The sequence below is a fragment of the Desmodus rotundus genome, chromosome 3 (genome assembly GCF_022682495.2).
Source record: "Desmodus rotundus isolate HL8 chromosome 3, HLdesRot8A.1, whole genome shotgun sequence".
Taxonomy (NCBI): Eukaryota; Metazoa; Chordata; class Mammalia; order Chiroptera; family Phyllostomidae; genus Desmodus; species Desmodus rotundus.
The window spans coordinates 29,313,541-29,326,577 of NC_071389.1; the positions used below are offsets into that span (position 1 = coordinate 29,313,541).

Below are 13,037 nucleotides of genomic sequence, written 5' to 3' on the forward strand. Positions count from 1 at the left end.
AAAATTGCCTGTTCATTTCCTTTATCCATGTCCTTTCTTTTGATTTTTAAAAAATATTTTATGTATTTATTTTCAGAGAGAGGAGAAGGGAAGGAGAAAGAGAGGGAGAGAAACATTTATGTGTGAGAGAAACTGATTGGTTACCTCTTGTTGGCCCTTCTGGGGACCTGGTCCACAACCTTCAACCTTTTGGTTCACAGGCCAGTACTCAAGCCACTGAGCCACACCAGCCAGGGCTCTTGTTGATTTTAAGAGCTCTTTTTATAAGAAGGATATTCATCCTTTGTTATTTATAATATATATTATACATTTTTTACAGTTTATGATTTGTCTTGATATATTATGATGGTGAAGTTTTGTTATTGTTGTTTATTTTACATATGTAAATGTTTCATTTTTAATGAGGCAGTTTACTATTCATTTCATTTTAGATTCTGACTTTTAGCCTGTCCTTAGAAAGGCATAGGGCCAATTCTAGTCAATCCCTAAAGCTATTTATATACAGGGTGGGGCAAAAGTAGTTTTACAGTTGTTTATATGGAAAATAATACAATAATTAATAAATAATAATACAAGAATAAACTGTGTTTCATTAAGCTGTGTGTACTCACAGCTGTAAACCCACTTTTGCCCACCCTGTATGCAGTGGTTATCTCAAAGGCAGCAGTCCTCAACTTGGAAAAAGTCTAAACCCTAAGCTCCTGTAGATACCCACTCAAAGGGAAGATAAGAGGCATCCAGACCTGAGAGAAAGTCCATAGGGCCCCACGATAACTGATGGTGTTTACAACCTCATGGAAAGCACAGATAGGCAGTAATTAAAATAAAACGTGATAAGAGATGTAATAGGAGAAATGTAGAGGATGATACAGAAGGTAACAAAGGCAAAACCTGAGTCCAGGGTCCTACGATACGCATCCTAGAAGAATAGATTTTTCAAGTTGAGATTTTAAGACTAAGTAGAAGTTAGCTAGAGTGGGGAAATACATTTCATGGAGGGCAATGACGAGTGCAAAGACCTGTAGTCTAAAACTATCAGTTATGATAGCCACTAGCCATATGGGGGCTATTTAAATTTAAGTTAATTAAAATTAAACAAGATTAAGATTGTAGTTCCTCAGTCCTACTTGCTACGATCAAATGCCAACTATCCACATGTGACTTAGTGGCTATTATAGTGAGGGTGAGGTGCAGAACTTCTTCATCATTGCAGAAAGTTCTATTGGACAGCACTGTGGACAAAGAGCTTGATGTATTCGGGGAACTGAAAAGGGTTCATTCTAGCAGGTACATAATGTACAAGGGAAGGGAATGGGAAAAGATGAAGAGGATATAGCAAAGAATGGAGGGACTTAGTCAAAGCTGACCCTGGTATTGGGGCTGATGCTCTGAGCCTATATTAGAGGAAGTGGAAGGGAAGCAGGGAAATAAATTTGTTTTATTATATACAACAACCCTACAGGTAGATGCAAACTCCATTTTACAAACAATGCAGCTGAGGTTCCAAGAACTTAAGACATTTGACCAACACACAGCTAATTAGTGACAGCTGGGATTTAAAGCCAGACCTGTCTGATGCCAAAAATCTGTATTCTTTCCCTGTATTACTTCAGTAGACTACAAAAAGCTCTACTGAATAATCTCTTAGATCAGGGTGGAAGAGATTCTGACTTAGACTCCTTCCCAACTTGGTATTTCTTCTGTTGAGGAAGTATTAATTATGCATGAGCCTGGGACCCAGTCTAGAAGTATGAGAGAGAGCTTAGAGGCAGAATTTTCTCTGGAGCCTTAGGACTCCTATTTCCTGAGTCTCAAAGAGAACTCTTTCAGCTGCCCTAGAGATCTTATTAGCCAAATTCAAGGGGGAGCTCTGCCCAGGAGCTGACCCTCAGAAGCGTAACTGCATTGCCAAGAAGAGGAGCGAACTTGAAGAACCCCACCTGAAACCTGTCAGGGGCACTCATGTTTATCGGACTATATGACTTGATTCACCCCCTGACCTAGAACCTATTATGGTGGCCATTTGCAAGATGTTATCTTTGGAAAGAAAGAGTGTTGATGCCCAATTAAAGGTAAAAGTCTTTGCTTTAGTGCCATCTCCTCTTGTACAACAGTAGAAGGAAGAGTTAGGCCATGCCTGCCTCAGCCCTAAGCAGCCATAGAAAATGAGGCTTTTAATTTGCTGTCACAGCTCCAGGCATTTTCTGAACCAGGGAAAGACATGCCTGGTAGGATGTTAAAGAGAATGTTACAGTAAGAACGTGAACTTTGGATTGGCCTGTTTCCTGAGTCCAATATCTAGTATTTTCTAGGGTTAATATGGTACCTTTACAATCTCTTGAACAATCTCTTGATAGAATTTTGTAAATGAATTCAAGGGGAAGATAAAATGTATGGTCACACAGATCGGGAATAATGAAGGATAAAAATCTGAGGATATAAAGAGATACCTTCAAGGTGGTAAATAAAAGAATTAACCTTGGAGATGAGCAGTAAGTCTAAGAAAAGTGGAAGAAGAGAACATTTTAAGAGGATGGGGAGAAAGATGCTACTGGCATTTATCTTAAAAGTAGGAAGCAAGATACTTTGCAGAGAGCTGTGGAGGAAAGGATGCTGTAGCGGTTGGAAACAGTATGTGAAGGTTCGTGATCTCTGTTGAATGTAGTGCAGAGAATAATCAAGACAGCATTTCATCATTCATTTATTCATTCCACAAATTTATTGAGTACCTGCTATATGCTATGAACCATTAGGTAATCAGAATTCAATGTAAACAAGACCAAGCTTCTACCTGCAAGCAGCTTAGTTTTGGGGGAAACATAGATATGCAAACAGCCAAATATATTACATTGAGGTAAGTCTTTTAAGAGGGATATGTACATGGTGTAGTTCACAGGAGTAGCGCCCAACCTAGAATTAGATCAGGGAATTTTTTTTCAGTTTCATAACTATATTGGATAGTCAATGGCCAGTTCTCCTCCACACTAACTGTCTGCAGAGTTTTGGAAAGTGTGAGAGATACATAAGTAACGAACATATAGAACTTGTATGGTGAATCTTCATCCTCATTATGTTTTCTGGAAAATGGCACACAGAATTGGTACGGGGCATTCCTTATTCCTTTGGCCCAGACAGCTTTGTTGAGTCTGGTGACAATGCTCACTCACATCTGGAGTCCCTATCTTCTTCATGGCAAATTTCCAGATTTCTTTGAGTGCCTGAGGACCATGCTTTCTGAAGCTAACTCCATGCATGCACTCATCCATGTTGATGGTGTATTCTCTGGTCATTACCTCATTGATGGCAGAACAACCCTTCTTCTTGCCACCCTTCTTTGTAGGAGCCATTCTGCCAGACCCAGGTTGGAAAGCAGGAATCCTTAAATACTGTCTTTATACCCCTGGCACCCCAAATTATAACTCCAACCATGATCTTGTCCTCTAAGCTCCACACTGGTATGCACAATTGCTTACCTGATGTCTTTGGTTGGACACCTAAGACATTTCAAGCATAATGTCTTTAAAAAAAGAGTCTAAAGGAGAGCTCTTGATTCTCCTTTCCTCTTTAATAACAAACCCAATTTAAAACAATCTTGCTTCTTCACTAGTTTTCCCCATCTCAGGTAATGGCCATTTAGCCAGTTGCTCTGGCCAAAAAGTTAGGAATCATCCCTGTTTCCTCTCTTACCCTTATACCCAAGTATCCTCGTACTCTACTCTCACACCCAGTGGAAGCAAGGCATATCAGATTTGTAGTGGTTCAAATCACATTGAACTACTCAACAATTTTAAGGCCTAGATTTGAAATTATCAGGATTCAGACCAAATATCTCTGCTGCTGAGCTTCATACATATATATCTAGCTGCCTTCTATACAGTTGCTCTTGAATGTCATGAAGACACTTCCAATGCAATAAGACCCAAACTGAACTCACTGTCCTCATCCACCAAACTTACTTCTCCCCCTATATTGCCTATTTTGATTTATCACACTAACAGTTATTCAAACTAGAAACTTAAGCTCCTTCCATTACCTTACTCCTTATATCTAATCAATTTTGATGGACTAACAATTCTACTTATTAAATACCTCTATTTGTCCCTTCTTCCTTTTCTCTAGTTCTTGCTCTCAGGATATCTTACCAAACTATACCAATAGTTTCTTAACATTCTCTGGTTTTTGTCTTTTCTCTATTTCAACTCATTCCATATCCTGCTGCTAAGGATCTCTCTAACAAGCAAACCTGTTAGTGTCATTCTCCTACCTAGTACTCCTCATTCCTACCACAAAATATCCAAGACTCTTCAAGCCCCCCTTTCCAGCCTCTCTTTTCTCACCATTCTCCTTCTCTTAACTTCTGTCTTAACCATACTAAGTTAACTGCTATTTCCTTCATTATTTTCTGTTCTCTCATACTTCTGTGAATTTTGGACATACTGTTTTATTCTGACATTCTCCTGTATTGACTGAGCAAATTCTAATCAACCTTATGTTTCAATTTACATGTATCTCCTATGTGGAACCTTATCTGATTTCCTTTTATTTTCAATGAAAATAGCTTTGCACTTGTAAATACATCTAGCAGTACACAGTTGTTAATGTGCTTTTTTGTTTTTCCCCAAGTACATTAATTTTTTCTTTTACTTTTTGAAATATGACATAAAAAGTCACACAGAACATATTATACAGTTAAACAAATAATTATATGATCAACACTCATGAAATCACACCCAGCTCAAGAAACTGGATGTTTCCAGCATCCTAGAAGGCCCTGTGTGCCTCTCCTTTATCACAACCCACTCTTTGCTTACTTGGATAATCACTATCGTGACTTTTTCTTATAATTTTATTACCTGTGTAACATCCCTAAATAATATGGTTTAATATAGCACTTTTTGATACTTATGTGGGTAAATTTGTGGGTTTTGTACTGCTTGTATCATTTCTTCTGTTTATTACTAAGTTTGTGGGAGTCATCCATAGTATTGCTTATAGCTAGAGTTCATTCATTTTTATTGCTGTGCAATAGTTCATTGTCTGAATATACCCTGCTTCATATATTCATTCTAGTGGTGATACATATGTGGGTTATTTCTAATTTGGGGTTCTTATAGAAAATGCTACCATAAACATTTTTGATGTGAATCCTGCTGTACAGGGCACATGTCTCTTTAGGATGGAGAACTAGGAGTAGAATTGCCAGGTCTTAGGGTTAGTGCCTCTTCAACTTTACTGGTTAACCTCTGTTTTCCAAAAAGCTTCTGCTGATTTGTTCTACTGCTTCACATTCTTACCAGTACTCAGTATTATGAGATCTTTTGATTTTTGCCAGCTTTGTGGATATATAATGATTTTTCAGTGTGGTTTTTGCATTTCCCTGGTTATTGATAAAGTAGAGTGCCTTCCCATATATTTATTGCCCATTTAAATTTTCTCTTTTGTGTAGCACCTGTTCAGGGTTTTGCTCATTTTTCTATTGGGTTGTCTATTCCCTGATTTCTTTAGGTAGGCTTAGTATTTCTCCTTCTATTCAACTATTGTTCCTTATGAATAAACATCTCCTATAAATATATCCTATTTATTCTAACTGAGCTCCTTATTTCTAAGTTCAAACTCTTTTTATTTCATCCTCTTCATAGCTACCAGAGTTCTGGTCCTGAGTCAAACCCTGTTCTTGTATATTCTTATGCCTGGAACCCTTCAGTGCTCCCCATGGCCTCCTGAATAACACAGCATGTAAGGCCCTCCATCATTTGCCCTCTGCCTAACAAGTCTCTGCTCTTGCTAGATCCTCTCTATCCCCTCCTCCCTCTTAATTTACTGTAAGCTCCACCTCTGCCAAACTGCTTGCAGTTCCTTTAAACACATAAAATCGTTTTACACCTGCCTTTGCCAGAGTCACCCTTTTCTTCCCTTTGCCTTCAGTTTGGAGACTACCTACTGATCTTTTTTTTAAACTCACTTCCTCTAGAAAGCCTTTCCAACTCCCCTCATCCCTCATTGACTTCTCCATCTTTTGTCCTTCTACTAAATACACTGTGTATTATTATATCTAGTAGGGCACCTGTTTACTCTTGCATGTACATAAGCCCTCCAAAGGTCTGGGAAGCCTCTTACAAGTAGGGGAATTATTTGTCTATTTATTTATTTAATTTGTATTCTCAGGGCCTAGCACAGTGTCTGGCATAAGGCAGGTAGTGGTAGAAATTGTTGTTAATATTGTTATTATTTTTGTGATAGATGCCTATCTGTTTTCTTTATTAGATTGTGAATTCCTTGAAGGCCAGCTTAGCACTTGGGTGGCATTCAATGACATTTGTCTAATGAATGAATATCTTCTAAATACAACAATGGTTTCGAAGTGATATTTAGAGTAGGAATATGAAAACCATGAGTATTAAATTTTCAGAGAAACAATGCTAATTTACATCCATTTCATGAGGATGAAATTTTAGGCTCAAACTAATTCAAAGTAAATTTTATAAGAAGAAATGTAAAGTTTTATGCTTTGGGTTAAAAATTAAGCTGTAAAAGTTAAGGTGGGAAAAGCCTAACTTGCCAGTTCATAGGGAAAAGGAGCTCAAATATGTTATATGATATGTTCTTTGTCTAAAAAAATTAAATTTTTGCAGTGGATTACCTGATATGTGAGCGTGACTGGAAAGATGAAAACGTGAGGAACCCGGTTCTCGGAGGTTATCCTTTGGTTAGCACCAATGTCTGCTGTCTGAAGAGCTCATCCCTGTTACAGTGAAATCTTGTTGATGGCCCAACTAACATTCTTTGCTCAGAAAGAATGCCTGTTCCTTGGAGTAACCATTTTTAACTGTTTTCAATATGACATATTGGATGAAGTTCACGTGCATGGCACTCTGTCATAGATAAACCTACAGTGATGTAATTTCTGGTCCACAGGCTCTGCCTCCACCTTTCCCCCCTCTGTCAAGAAAGCCTATCTTGATGAAAGTGAGCAATGGTGACGTTATTATAGTGATGACCTGGATCTGCTCCTAGTTATATTTTCTAAAAAGTGAATCAATTCTCTAAACTTCAAAACTTTAATTATTAATGGTAAGAAACTACTATATTCCTCACAATTGACATCTTGGTTGAGAACCAAGATGTGTACAGTGGTATATTTTATTTGTAGAAAGAAGAGAAGATTTTGGAGTAGCACCAACTGTAATTCACATGCAGTTTAGTCACTGCCGTATGGCCCTGAGCTAGTTGCTTAATATCTCTGACTTTCATCTGAAAAGTGGGCTACTTTTTAAGTTACCGTCAGAACTGTAATGAATTATGTAAAACACTCAGCAAAGTGCCTATCTTCTAAATAGATTTCAAATGTGTGTGCTTATCTCTCCCTAACCCCCATCTCACCCCAGCTGCATCCCTGTTTTAAGCCACTAGTGCTTATGTTCTGGATTACAGCCACAGCCTTCTCACTAGTCTTTTGCTCCCAAGCTTGCTTGCCCTATTTTGTTCATACTGAAGGATATTCTGAAAGGCAGACTTGAACCTTTTAACAAATAGGTCCCTGGTATGGAGACAGATATGTAGCTACCATTCATGAGTGCCTGTCATATGATGGGCTGCTCTGGCATTTGATGCATTATCTCATTTAATCTTCACAATAAGCCTGTAGAGTAGGTATCATCGTTTACGTTTTAAAAACTGGTGGTTGGAGAGACTGAGTGACTGGCCCATAACCATTCTTCTAGGATCTAGGAACTTGCTTGTGTTCAGGTTGATGTGGTTCAGAAGGCTACTGCTCTGTTCCTGGTCAGACTGTCTCTGCATCAGGTTATCAGCTACTGGTGCAGTTAAGCATCTTAATCCTATTATAGCTGTGTGTGTGCTAATTCTGGGCTTACCATACAGTCTCCTAGGAGTTTGACTTTGCGTGTCACTGGCTACAGGGAGATGATGGTGGATGCAAATATCTGGTCATATATTAAAAAACTGATGCTCTAGTTTTATGCTTAAGTTTTTATGACATAGTGGACATGTATGAGCCTCCCTGGGTTTCCTTAATCCTGAAAACATTGAGTTTCAGGATCAGCAAAGCTGAGGGCCAGATTCTCTGGACTATGATACATTTGCTAAGGGAAATACCACCTGGTGTGAGTCTTCTGGAAGCCAGCCTGCTGCTCCAAGCTAAAACTTTCTGATGCTTATAATAACCTTGCTATTGATGAAAAATCTCTTATATCGTTTGAAACTTGACTGCTTTTATAGACTTTCAGATAATAACAAAGAGGAAGACTTTGTTTACAGGGAGTTTCCTGAGATTTAGGCTAGCCTTTGTGAGTGGCTGCTCATTTCTTAATGTTTTCTTTTCTTTTTTTTTTTACTTAATCTTTATTGTATTTTTTCCATTACCATTTAGTCCCCTTATAATCCCCTTTCCCCAGCGATCACCACACTGTTGTCCATGTCCATGAGTCCTTTTTCCTTTTTGCTCAACCCCTTTAGGCTCCCCACAGCCACCATCCTGCCCTCCATCTATGAGTCTGTCCCCATTTTCCTTGTTAGTTCAGTTTGTTCATTAGATTCCACATATGAGTGAAATCATACAGTACTTGTCTTTGTTTGGCTGGCTTATTTCACCTAGCATAATGTTCTCCAGGTGTATCTATACTGTTGAAGAGGGTAAAGTTTTCTTCTTTTTTGTTCCATTGTGTAAATGTCCTGTAGTTGTTTTATCCACTTACCTACTGATGGACACGTGGACTGCTTCCCTTAATGTTTTCTCAAACATTCAATCAACAAATATGTTTTGAGCTCTGTAATGAAGGAGAATACAAAGAAATTCAGTATTTTAAGATACTTACAGTATAATTGGGAGCATCAGACATGGAAAAAGAAATGACCAACAATTAAAAGTACCAGATCACAGTACTTTCATATAATAAGCATTGAAGCAACTGATATAATGTGTGACTGGAGCTTATGGAGGAGCTCAGTAAATATGTGTTGAATGATTATTGAATGTTGACCTCGCAGATATCACTCTTGCATAGACAGCTTCCATTCCTTACCTCTGGCTTTGACCTCCCTAAGAATCTGCAGACTTGTGATATCCAACTTCTCACTGGACAGCTCCATCTCAATGAATATAATATCACCAGCATCTCAATTACAACATATCAAAAATTGATTTTATTAACTTTTCACTTTTGGAAAGGCAATATAACCTCAAGGTTAAGAGCATGGAGTCTGGGATATTGGCTTGAATCACACCTCCCATACTTAATGGCTCAATGACCTTGGGGGAAAGTCTCTAACTCTTCTCTCCTTGTGTGAGGGAATATAAGGTTCTTAGGATTTGATAAGATAATGGACACAAAGCATTTCACACATATTGCACATAGTCAGTAATTATTAAATGTTAGCTATTGTCATAATTTTCTCCAAACTGCCTATTTTCCTTATATGGTAATGATACCATTACCCTTTCCAATCCTCTCCTTTACCCCATCTCATCTAATTAGTTACCAAAAACTGCATGTTCTACCTTTTACTATCTTTCAAATTATGGCTCATTCAACATACACGTACACATCTGCTGAATGCCAAACATATTGCTAGGCACAGAAGACACAGAGATGGGTACTTCCTCCCCTCTGTGTTGTGGAGACAGGGACATACATAGTTGCAGCCCTCAGGTAATCCACATCACGGAAATGCACAAAGTGTGTTCAAAAGAGCCTGGGAGAGAGACAGCTGTTCCTCCTTTCAAAACCAATGCTCTCACTTAAGCCTGCATCATCTCTTACTGTAGTTGTTTCAAGAGTTTTTCTTTTCCTTTTTCTTTCTTTTTTAAATTACATTTTATTGATTATGCTATTACAGTTGTCCTGATTTTTCCCCCTTTGCTCTCCCTCCACCCAGCAACCCTCACTCCCTCAGGCAATCCCCCCACTGTTGTCCATGTCCACAGCTATGCATATAAGTTCTTTGGCGACTCCATTTCCTGTACCGTACTTTACATCTCCATGCCTATTCTGTAACTACCTATATGTATTTCTTAATCCCCTCACCTCTTCATCCATTCCTCCACAACCCCATTCCCATCTGGCAACCATCAGAATGCTCTCCGTAACCATGATTCTATCTCTGTTCTTCTTCTTTGCTTAGTTTTTGGAGGTTTTTTTAGAATCAGTTGTTCATAGATTTGTATTTATTGCCATTTTATTGTTCATAGTTTTGATCTTCTTCTTTTTCTCAAATAAGTCCCTTTAGCATTTCATATAATAATGGTTTGGTGATGATGAACTCCTTTAGTTTTTTCTTGTCTGGGAAGCTCTTTACCTGCCCTTTGATCCTAAATGGTATCTTTCCTGGGTATAGCAATCTTGGCTGTAGGTCCCTGCTCTTCATGACTTTGAATATTTCTTGCCAGTCCCTTCTAGCTTGCAAAGTTTCTTTTGAGAAATCAGCTGACAGTTCTACAGGGGTATTCCCTGGACTACCCCTGTAGGTAACTAACTGCTTTTCTCTTGCTGCTTGTAAGATTTTCTCTTTATCGTTAACCTTTGGCATCTTAATTATGATGTGTCTTGGAGTGAGCCTCTTTGCATCCATCTTATTTGGGACTCTCTGTGCTTCCTGGACTTGCATATCTATTTCCTTCACCAGATCAGGAAAGTTTTCTTTCATTATTTTTTCAAATAGATTTCCAATTTCTTGCTCTTTCTGTTCTCCTTCTAGCACTCCCCTTATTCAAGTGTTGGATTGCTTGATTCCCAGTGGCAGCTTACACTATCCTTATTTTTTTGGATTCTTTTTTCCTCTTGTTGTTCTGATTGGTTGTTTTTTGGCTCCTTATGTTCCAAATCATTGATTTGATTCTTGGCTTCATCCACTCTACTGTTGTTTCCCTGTAAATTGTTCCTTTTTTTTTTAAGATTTTATTTATTTTTAGACAGAGGGGAAGGGAGGGAGAAAGAGAGGAAGAGAAACATCAATGTGTGGTTGCCTCCTGCGTGCCCCCCATTAGGGACCTGGCCCACAACCCAGGCATGTGCCCTGACTGGAAATCAAACCAGTGACCCTTTGGTTCACAGGCAGGCACTCAATCCACTGAGCTACACCAGGCAGGGCAATTGTTCCTTATTTAAATTAATGAATCCTTCATTTCTGACTGGATATTTTTTATGCTGCTGAGGTCCTAAGTTCCTTGAGCATCCTTGTAACCAGTGTTTTGAACTCTGCATGTGATAGATTGCTTATTTCCATTTTGTTTAGACATTTTTCTGGAGCTTAGATCTATTCTTTCATTTGGGCCATATTTCTGTGTCTCCTTGTTTTGGCAGCCTTCCTGTGTTTATTCCTATGTATTAGGTGGAGCTGCTATGACTCCCTGTCTTGGTAGTGTGGCCTAATGTAGTAGGTGTCCTATAGGGTCTAGTGGCAAAGCCTCCCCTATGGCCCAAGCTGGGTACTCCAGTGTGCCCTCCATGTGGGCTGAGTTGTTCTGCAACTTCATCCTCCTCTTGTAGTGGAGCCTTGATTGCTTTGGCAGGTCAATGTGAGGGATTTACCCATGCCAGTCAGCTGCAAGAATTGTCCGTGACCACTCACCGCCAACCTCCATGGAGGATCAGCTGTGCAAGGGCAGGGGGGTCAATGTTGTCTGTAGCTGTCTACTGGGTGCACTGGCCCTGGGGTTTCCTAGGTGGTGCAGGCCAAGGTCAGCCCCCACGTGTGTTTGCCTGGGGCTACGCTGCCTGAACTATAAAGTAATCTGAGATGGCTGCTACTCGTGCTGGGCTTGGAGACTCCCAGGCAAAGCCAAGCTGTGAATCTAGACTGCCTGCTGCTAGTGCCCGTGCCAGTAGCTCACTGAGGCCAGCTGTTGATTATTTGATAGGATTTAGGAAGTTGTGAAGCATGAGCCAAGACCAGCCATTTGTATGGAAAAGAGGCTTGGGTGGGCCCATAAGTTGGGTGGGGCAGAGTCTGGGGATCTCCAAGGCAGGACAGTGTTAGCTAGGATGATGGAGCCTCAGATATGGCATCCACCTCCCAGCTCTATGCGGGGAGAATTTAGAAAAGGGACAATGGCCTCTGCTTGCCTTGATGCCAGACACTTCAGTTTCTCGCTGTATACCACTAGTGCCTTTCAAGCTGCCACCTCAGTGCTGGAGCTCAGAGGGAGTGAGTCTGAGTAGGTGAGTCCATTTGTGGATTCTTTAAGAGGAACAGCTTGGGGTTCCAGCAGTTTCTTCCACTGATTCAATCCCCGCTATTTTTTGCAGCCAGAAATTATGGTGACTTATCTTTCCTGGTACTGGAACCCTGGGCTGAGGGGCCTGGTGTTGGGTTGGTTGCACTCGTTGCTCCCAAGATACCCTCCTGAGTTTTTATACATCACCTGTAGGTGAGGGGCCAGCCCATTCTGTATCTGCGCTTCTCCTACCAGTTTGGATGGATATGGTTTCTTTAATTCCCTACTTGTCAGACTTTCACTCAACTCTTTTTCTGAAGGTTCTGAGTGATGGTTGTTCTATATTTTAGTTGCAATTTTGATGTGGCTGTATGAAGATGTGAGCCCTCTGTGCCTATGCCACATCTTGACTGGATGTCTCTTATTCATTTTTTATTGATTTTGAAAATGTACAGGTAAAACAGAAATACATGTTCATTGTAAAAAAAAGTACAGAATAATTACAAAGTAACAGTCTTTTTTACTCCACTTGTTTAATCCTACTACCCTCCACAAAGGTAAATACTGTTTATAGTTAGTATATACCCTTCCAGACCTTTTCCTGTTTATACATGTGTACATTTATGTAGATAAAAACATAGTTTTTTACACAAATGGGATCATACTATAAACACACTTCTTGCTTTTTTCACTTAACAATATATCTTTACAATATTAAACAATGTATCTTTAAAATGTTTCCATGTCAATACATAATAGAATTACTTTATTCTTTTAACCCCTGAAAGCTATTCTATATTTTGTAACTACCAAATTTATTTAGTTATTTCCCTATGGGAAGCCTTTTAGTTGCTTCCGGCTTTTC

At 39.3% G+C, this 13,037-nt stretch overlaps 1 protein-coding gene and 1 pseudogene across 2 annotated transcripts in view; one reads left to right on the top strand and one right to left on the bottom strand.

Annotated features, from left to right (window-relative positions):
* Positions 1 to 13,037, top strand: part of RNF220 (ring finger protein 220) — a 227,491-nt gene that overhangs the window by 24,167 nt on the left and 190,287 nt on the right. The window lies entirely within an intron of this gene.
* Positions 2,891 to 3,347, bottom strand: LOC112314484 (large ribosomal subunit protein eL31-like; annotated as a pseudogene).